Source organism: Anarrhichthys ocellatus, unplaced genomic scaffold, assembly GCF_004355925.1.
Source record: "Anarrhichthys ocellatus isolate YVR2014 unplaced genomic scaffold, GSC_Weel_1.0 scaffold16, whole genome shotgun sequence".
Taxonomy (NCBI): Eukaryota; Metazoa; Chordata; class Actinopteri; order Perciformes; family Anarhichadidae; genus Anarrhichthys; species Anarrhichthys ocellatus.
Window position 1 is genome coordinate 373,822 of NW_022280046.1, and position 7,290 is coordinate 381,111.

Genomic DNA, 7,290 nt, shown 5'->3' on the forward strand with positions numbered 1-7,290 from the left:
GAGAGACAGAGACTGTAGTTGAATGTTTCAGCACCATGGAGAGAGACTTTATATATATATATCTGTACAGTAAGTACCGCACAGCATCAGTGAAGTAGCGTTTTCCTAAGTTGCATAAATTGAATAAATATACAAAGTGTGGCTCCTGTTTGTATCAAGATGTATCACTGCTATCAAGAAGGTTATGTTTTTGGTTCAGTTTGTTTGTGGGTTTGTTTGTCAGCTTGTCAGCAGTATTACAGGGAAACGACTGGCCCGGTTTTCATGAAACTTGGTGGAAGGGTGGAGCATGGGCCAAGGAAAAATCCATTACATTTCTAATTGGATTGGCCTTGGCTGAGGTCTGTGCTCTCCGAGGGCACTCCTAGTTCTATTTTGTTACCTGGCCTGTTATATTATAGAATGTGTTTTGGTTGGTGCAAATTCCTTGTTTTTTATAGATGTATACCAACAGACACCTTGACAGCCAACACCTGTTACAATAGCCATAGCACACTTGGTTGTGATAGAAAGCAGCGAGCAGGTTCATGTGTTTATAATTAATAACAACTTTTGGTGAATAATCCACAAACATTGCCATTTGGCTCCTGTCCTCACCCTGCATCACAATATTCTGTTTGAAGTGATAAAAAAAAGCAGTTGCACATCAAAGGCACCGAACCTCTGTGCCTCTTTTTGATGTAGATCCTCATATATGCAAGACTCTTCAATGCTTGCTCAGTAGTTACATGTCATTAGATGAAACAATACATGCAATTAAGAAAATTTAACATTTAAGGCTGAAATTATACCAACATATAAATGATACATGAATGGTATATAAGCTAGCATGTCTATGTACAATGCTAGTCTCATATACTAGAAGGGGAAAAGGGAAAGTGCTGAGAAGAACAAGTGAATGAACATGCTAATCAACATAATTGACAGTGGGACACGGACACCGCTCAGTCCCACCACTAAGCGCTTTAGCCAATCTAGGCTCAGTCAGATGATGTCATCAAACCTCAACATAAACTAAAACACAAACTCACCTATACATTCAGTTGTACTTGGATACTGCTGCAAGAGCTTTTATGGAACTTCATTTGAACTTCGAATGAATACATTATGCTGACTGCTTCTATCATGGAGAAAACTAATTTGCATGCAAGTGTGTGATTGGGAAAGCATCACCTGTAATTTGTATTCAAACCGACAAGTGGACAAGCACCTATCATCTATCTTCTGTACATGAATGACTGAGAGACTGCAGTTTACAAGTGAACCCAAAGTGGCAGACTATAACCTTGTGGGAAATTACAACTGTTGCAAAATGCCTTTCGTCATTGTCATTGAGGTCTTTCTGAAAAAGTGACACTGTCTCTACCAAACCTTGACATTGCAGACACGACATATTTGTCTAAATTATAGCCAGCAGGTGCTGTTTGAGTTTTAAAAAAAATCCTCCTTCAGCACCACCCTAGAGCCAATGTCACGACCCCTGGCGCCAGTGACAAATAATGCATTCATTGAGCAGGCTGAGCAGTGGCTGGACTGCTGATGTTTCACACCATAAGAAAAGAATATTTAAAAAATGTTGTTACAGATGAATCCACTAGGGATAAGCTATGTCTCTACTTCCCTGAAAATAATCCCTGATTTATCGCCTGGTTTTACAGCATAGAAATACAATAATTTACTTTCTTCAAGACAATGTGTTGGCGTTCCATAAACAACATTACTCTATTTCCTCTCTTTATCATCCACCCTTCCCCATCACAATAGTTCAGCTTAGTTACACAAATTAATAAATCAGATTTATTATTAATACAGGACATTATATTTTATATTTATATAGATCTTACATTAATTTACCAAGAATTTACAGAGGCAATGTAGACATATTGATTTCGTATGGGCCCATATTTTGAAGTTAATTTAAAATGCAATGCAGAATGTCGACACATAATTTGAACACCATATGGTGCAACACAGTACAAGTGCAGCCTTTGAAATACATCTCTGATACAGTCTCAACAGAAACTACTCATTAAAAGCTTTACAAAGGCATTATTATTTTTTATTATAGTGTCCGACTCATGCATGTCATAGTTAGTAAATCTTAAAACGCATCACTATGGAGTCTTTTGGTGCCAATAACAGAGCATATTGCACATGCCAGCAAACATACAAGCATAACACAGATGCATTTAGACATAGATACAGTACATACATATGTACAAAAAGTATACACACGATACTACAGAACCCCCCCCCCCCATTGTTGTTTGAACTATAACTGCAAAAACTGGTAACTGGTAAAAATGTAGCTTTGCTGAAAACATTCAGCAGACACAGCCAACAACGGCTGTGTCTGAGTCCTTGATCAAAGAGTCTAAGTAACCTTGCACTGCTCTGAGGGTTCAACAGCCCGGTTTTCTAAAGTCAGGGCCAAACCATGAAAGTCCTTGTACATTTAGTAATCACAAGATATATTTTTTAATTAATTCAGCATTTCCCCTGCAGCAACAAGTAACCAAGGTCTGTATGACCAAAATATTTTAACAATATTAAGCAACTCATTAATTTAGATGGGAAATAAGTCATTGCTAAAGTCAGTGACGTTACGTTGACTGTAAAAATGCTGTAAAATATCGCCAGTGACTTTGATCTTTTATGACCGATGTGTCACAATATTTTAGAGTGTCTGTCTTTGAGATAACGACATTGACTGTAACACTGAGTCAAACTAAATACGTCATCAGTGAGTGAAGTCAAGAGTAAAAACACGGTCATGGGTGTGTCCACACTGACAAATATGTCCTTCCAGACTGAATGAATAGGAAACAAATACTTTGGTAGATGTGTTAGAGGGGTTATTGACATGGATTTAAAAATACCAAACAATCAGTTTGAACATACTGTGTAATCACTGTTGACTTTAGATACAGCAAAATCTAACTTACTGTGTGTAAATCATCAATAACAAATATGCATTGAGTCATGAGTGTGTCGCAACCGTTGTCTAAATTAGTAAATATATATATTTCATCTGATAATGAGCATTCTTTACATCCTGGTGACAGGCACTGCATCGTCTTAAAAAGGATTTGGGGGTCCACAGAGGAAATATCTGGTTTTGTTTGCTTTTTACTTTGTGGCACAAGAATATATTTCATGTAATCAAAGTATCCTGTATCCTGTGTTACAAATGTTGGAAGATTGGGACACTTGAGGCCCAAAGCAAATGACAGATTGATATTTTTGAGTTGACTGAAACAAAAGGGATTTGACCAACCATTTCATCAAAACGTGCCATGCCAAAATGAAATATTGACTGACAATTTCATGGCAGGTTAGAACAACAGCTGCCAAAAAATCATGATGCAGATTGTTTCCTGTAGAGCAAACAGACTGTTTGATGTTTATTTATTCTGCAATGGAGAGCAGTTTGTTTTAGCGTCTTTGACTTGATTATCACCTTTGTCTTTCACTCATCATCTCATTAAATCAGGTGTCGTCTCATCCGTCTCAGCTCACAGATTACTTCTTGGCTCAATCCCAAACTTCCCACGAATTTTTTAGGAGCTGGTATACAATTTGTGATAAGCTTGAATTCATGTGCCCCAACATCAAAGAGACACTTTTGCCAACCGTGAGATCTAAACCCAGGACTTAAAAGTCTGCTGACCTTCCAAGTGAGCTAAAACAGAACATGGGGACCAACAGATCCTATTGACCTTTCTGACCGACCAGCAGAGTGATGGCAGAGTGATTCATGCTGGTTGTTGGTGCAGTTAACAACATCCATGAAAATGGTCCATGACGAGGGCTGATGCCAAGAAGCCCACTGCTGCACACTGGCAGAGTGCCGTTGCCACTGGCAGCAGCAGAAAGGCCATTGAAGCTCGCTCACCTCAATAATTGGGAAAATCCCAAATAATGGCTTTAAGCCAGAAGAATAGTGTGGGAAACCAACATGGCATTTGGTGAGATGAAACTGCATCACTTTGATATCCTAAACCTTCCATTTGAATTACAAAAGAAGCTAACCAGACATTCATGATATTCATGAGAAAAAATACTTTGAAAGTGTTAAAGTGGCCATGTTGTAATTAAAAGATACCACAACAGGGGGTACAAAGTAAAAATACTCATTATGCATTAACATTAACATTATGCATGAAATATGTAACTGTGACTAAACTGAACAGACATGTTTACTTAATGGTGCATTGTAGAGTATTGTATCAAGAATCTCCTAAAAATCATCTTAGTTATAAAGTTAGCATTATTTTTGCAAACACACTTTGGTACATTAGCACAGTTTGATGCCACATTTGGTGTCTCTTTCCGAGATCAGTATCAGAATCGCATTGTTGCTGTGATTTCTAAACATACAGACTGTCCAGGATCTGTGTATTTACAGGTGGTCCCATTATCTCACATGTGACATGTGTAACTTTGAAGTGGCTCCCATCAGCTTGCTGCTAGTCCTCAATGTGACGAGTTCTACTGTTTTGTTTGTCAGGGATGTGACTTTTCTTTTAAATTGACTTCAACATTTTTAAGCTGAAAGGGCACTTGGAGAGCGCAGACCTCCGCCAAGGCCGTCTCCATAAGTGAAAAATAATGCGTTTGTCCACCTTGTGATTTGTATCGGCTTGAAGATGTGACGGGTTCTTCATTGGCCGATGCTACACCCTTCCACAACCTAAACAAACCAACACACAAACAAACCAACAAACTGAACCAAACACATAACCTCCTCGGCGGAGATAATAACAAAGTTGCAAAACATATTTTGAAATTGTTTTAAAAAAGAGCTCTACTGACTTTCTGCTTAATTGGTCACTTGCCAAACCATAAGTTTCTGTGAAACTGGAACTGTTAACTGGACAGAAAGTACATAAAACAGAGCTTGTCTGCATCAATCCAAGAAAAAGAAGGTGTGTGAGGTTCAGGGGAAACAAGTGCTGTCTTTACATCATGGAGCAATGTTCTCCTTGAGGTTCTCCTTGAGGAAAGGAGCCCTACAGTGATTGTCCAGTTCACTGCAAAAATCCCTCTTCCCCCTCAGTAACGATGATGACATCGCACAGGAAATGCTAATAGAGTTAATACAGCAGGAGGTAGATGAAGAAGTCTCTTTGCTCCACAGGAACTGAAGAGAAGAGAATAACAACAGGCAGTCTCCAGTCTCCAAAGCTGCTGTATGTGCATGCATGGACATAACTCGCGACGCTATTCACAATAGGTTTCGTCTCAAAATCAGATGTCAAATTCAATTGTTTCTAATCTAGATGAGTGTCCATATTTTCTTAGGCAGATAGCCTAGTCACATTCAAAAACTCAACATCAATTTACACAGTAAAAGAGAGATTCAGGTATTTTCACTAACAACAGGATCTTTTGTGTCAATCCAAGATGTAGCACCTTTGCTTTGATGAAAGGGATGTACGTAAATGAAGAAATTGGATACATTCTTAAATAAGGAATGTTTTTACAGCAACCTCAGAATTCAAGTCCAGAGGGGAAAACATATTACAAAGAGTGACACTTGCCCTAACAAGCATTCTCCCCTTAAAGTCAGCAGTGTTTGGGATTTAGTGGCATCTAGCAGTGAGGTTGCAGATATATTGAAAGCAACTGATTACCACTCTGCTCACTGCTCGCTTTCTAAGTGTGTAGAAATCCTACGGTGACCTTCAAGTAATGGAAAAAAACATTGAAGCCCTAGCCAGTGTTTGGTTTGTCCATTCTGGGCTATTGTAGAAACATGGTGAACCCGCTCCCTATGTACATATTAAGGGCTCATTCTAAGCTAACGACATCATTCACAATTCTTAGTTTCAGGTGATTATACACAATGGAAATCTAATAATGAATGGCTGTTATATAAAATGTCTGTCATTACAAAGCCTTAAATCCTACACACTGGTCCTTTAAAAATAAAAACTGTTGGGTTATGTGTGTGTCACAAACTGGCTCAGGTAATGTGACAAGAAGGGAGTCCACGCAATGTTATAACCAAACATAATTCATTAAACTAAGGTTCACACATATGAACATTGTGTACAGTGAACAGAGTGTAGATCAGCAACTTTGGCAAATGAAAGCAGAGCATGGATGTGTGGCTTATGAGCTGTGGAGCTGTTGGCGGTGCAAAAACAAAAGGCACTGACGCAGGGTGGGCGTCTGCTGTAGGAAGTGAGCGAGATGGTGAGCACATGGACCAGCTTTTATAGCCTGGAAAGCCCAGGTGAGCTTAATCAAGCTAACGACCCTCCCATGTCAGCCAACTGCCTGTTGAGGTCGGCCAGCACAACCGGGACAGTGGGAGGAGCGTCACAGCTGTTCCTAAAATGAAGTGGTTTTCTTATCAAAAGGGAACTCATTGAGGTAGTAACAGAAAATTGGTTAGAGGATAACAAATCTTCGCCGGGAGATGAATCAGACTCTTTTCATTAAATAAGAGCCCCTCCCAGGCGGTTACAATAATAACGATATGATGACACCCATGACATCCTTCTGATATTGGAGGGGGAAAAACATGTGAATCATATTTACCAGAGGCTACAAAAATAAAAACGCTGTACAGCTGATGTGTGTTGTCTGAGCAAGGATGATAAAATACTGACAAAATAATAAAATAATGTTAAAAATAAGGAAACAGGCTGATTAACATTCTTTTTTTTGCAGTGCAAGGTCTTATTAACTAATGTTTTCTGTTGAGAATATGTCCATCTCTCTTATGACGGAGGCTATGAGAGACTAACCCTACGAATCCTTTAGGTTATTGTATTCGATGCAGCCTCAGATTGAATCTTTGTGGGTAACTTGACCTGCAGCTTTTCTCATATATCGTTATATTGAAAGACAATAGTAGCAGATTTAATATTTTCTCCAAGTTGGAAGTGCATCCCAATTCAGTAGGATGATGTAAATGAAATACGTTTGTAGTCAACAGACAGGAAAAGGGGAGAGAAAGGACACAGTCTCATAATTAACATCTTGTAACAGTGTTTGTAACTATGATGGTGACAACCGTAATGCCAGACATTTGTCATTGACCACAGAGGAAGTCACATTGACCTACAGCAAAGCTGTACGTGTCATGTCTGTAGCTTTTTAACCTTGTTGTTGTCAGTTTGCTGTGAAATCAAAAACAATGTAATGTGTGAAGAACATATCATTGTAAATCTGACCTGAAAAATATCACTCTGTATGTGTACAATATATTTACAGTTATAGAGCCCTGACAACACACACACACACACACACACACACACACACACACACACACACACA

The 7,290-nt window shown here is 38.8% G+C and overlaps 1 protein-coding gene across 1 annotated transcript in view; it reads right to left on the reverse strand.

The window, feature by feature from the left end:
* cabp7b (calcium binding protein 7b) overlaps positions 1 to 7,290 on the reverse strand; it is a 17,785-nt gene that overhangs the window by 5,136 nt on the left and 5,359 nt on the right. The gene's annotated exons all lie outside the window — the stretch shown is intronic.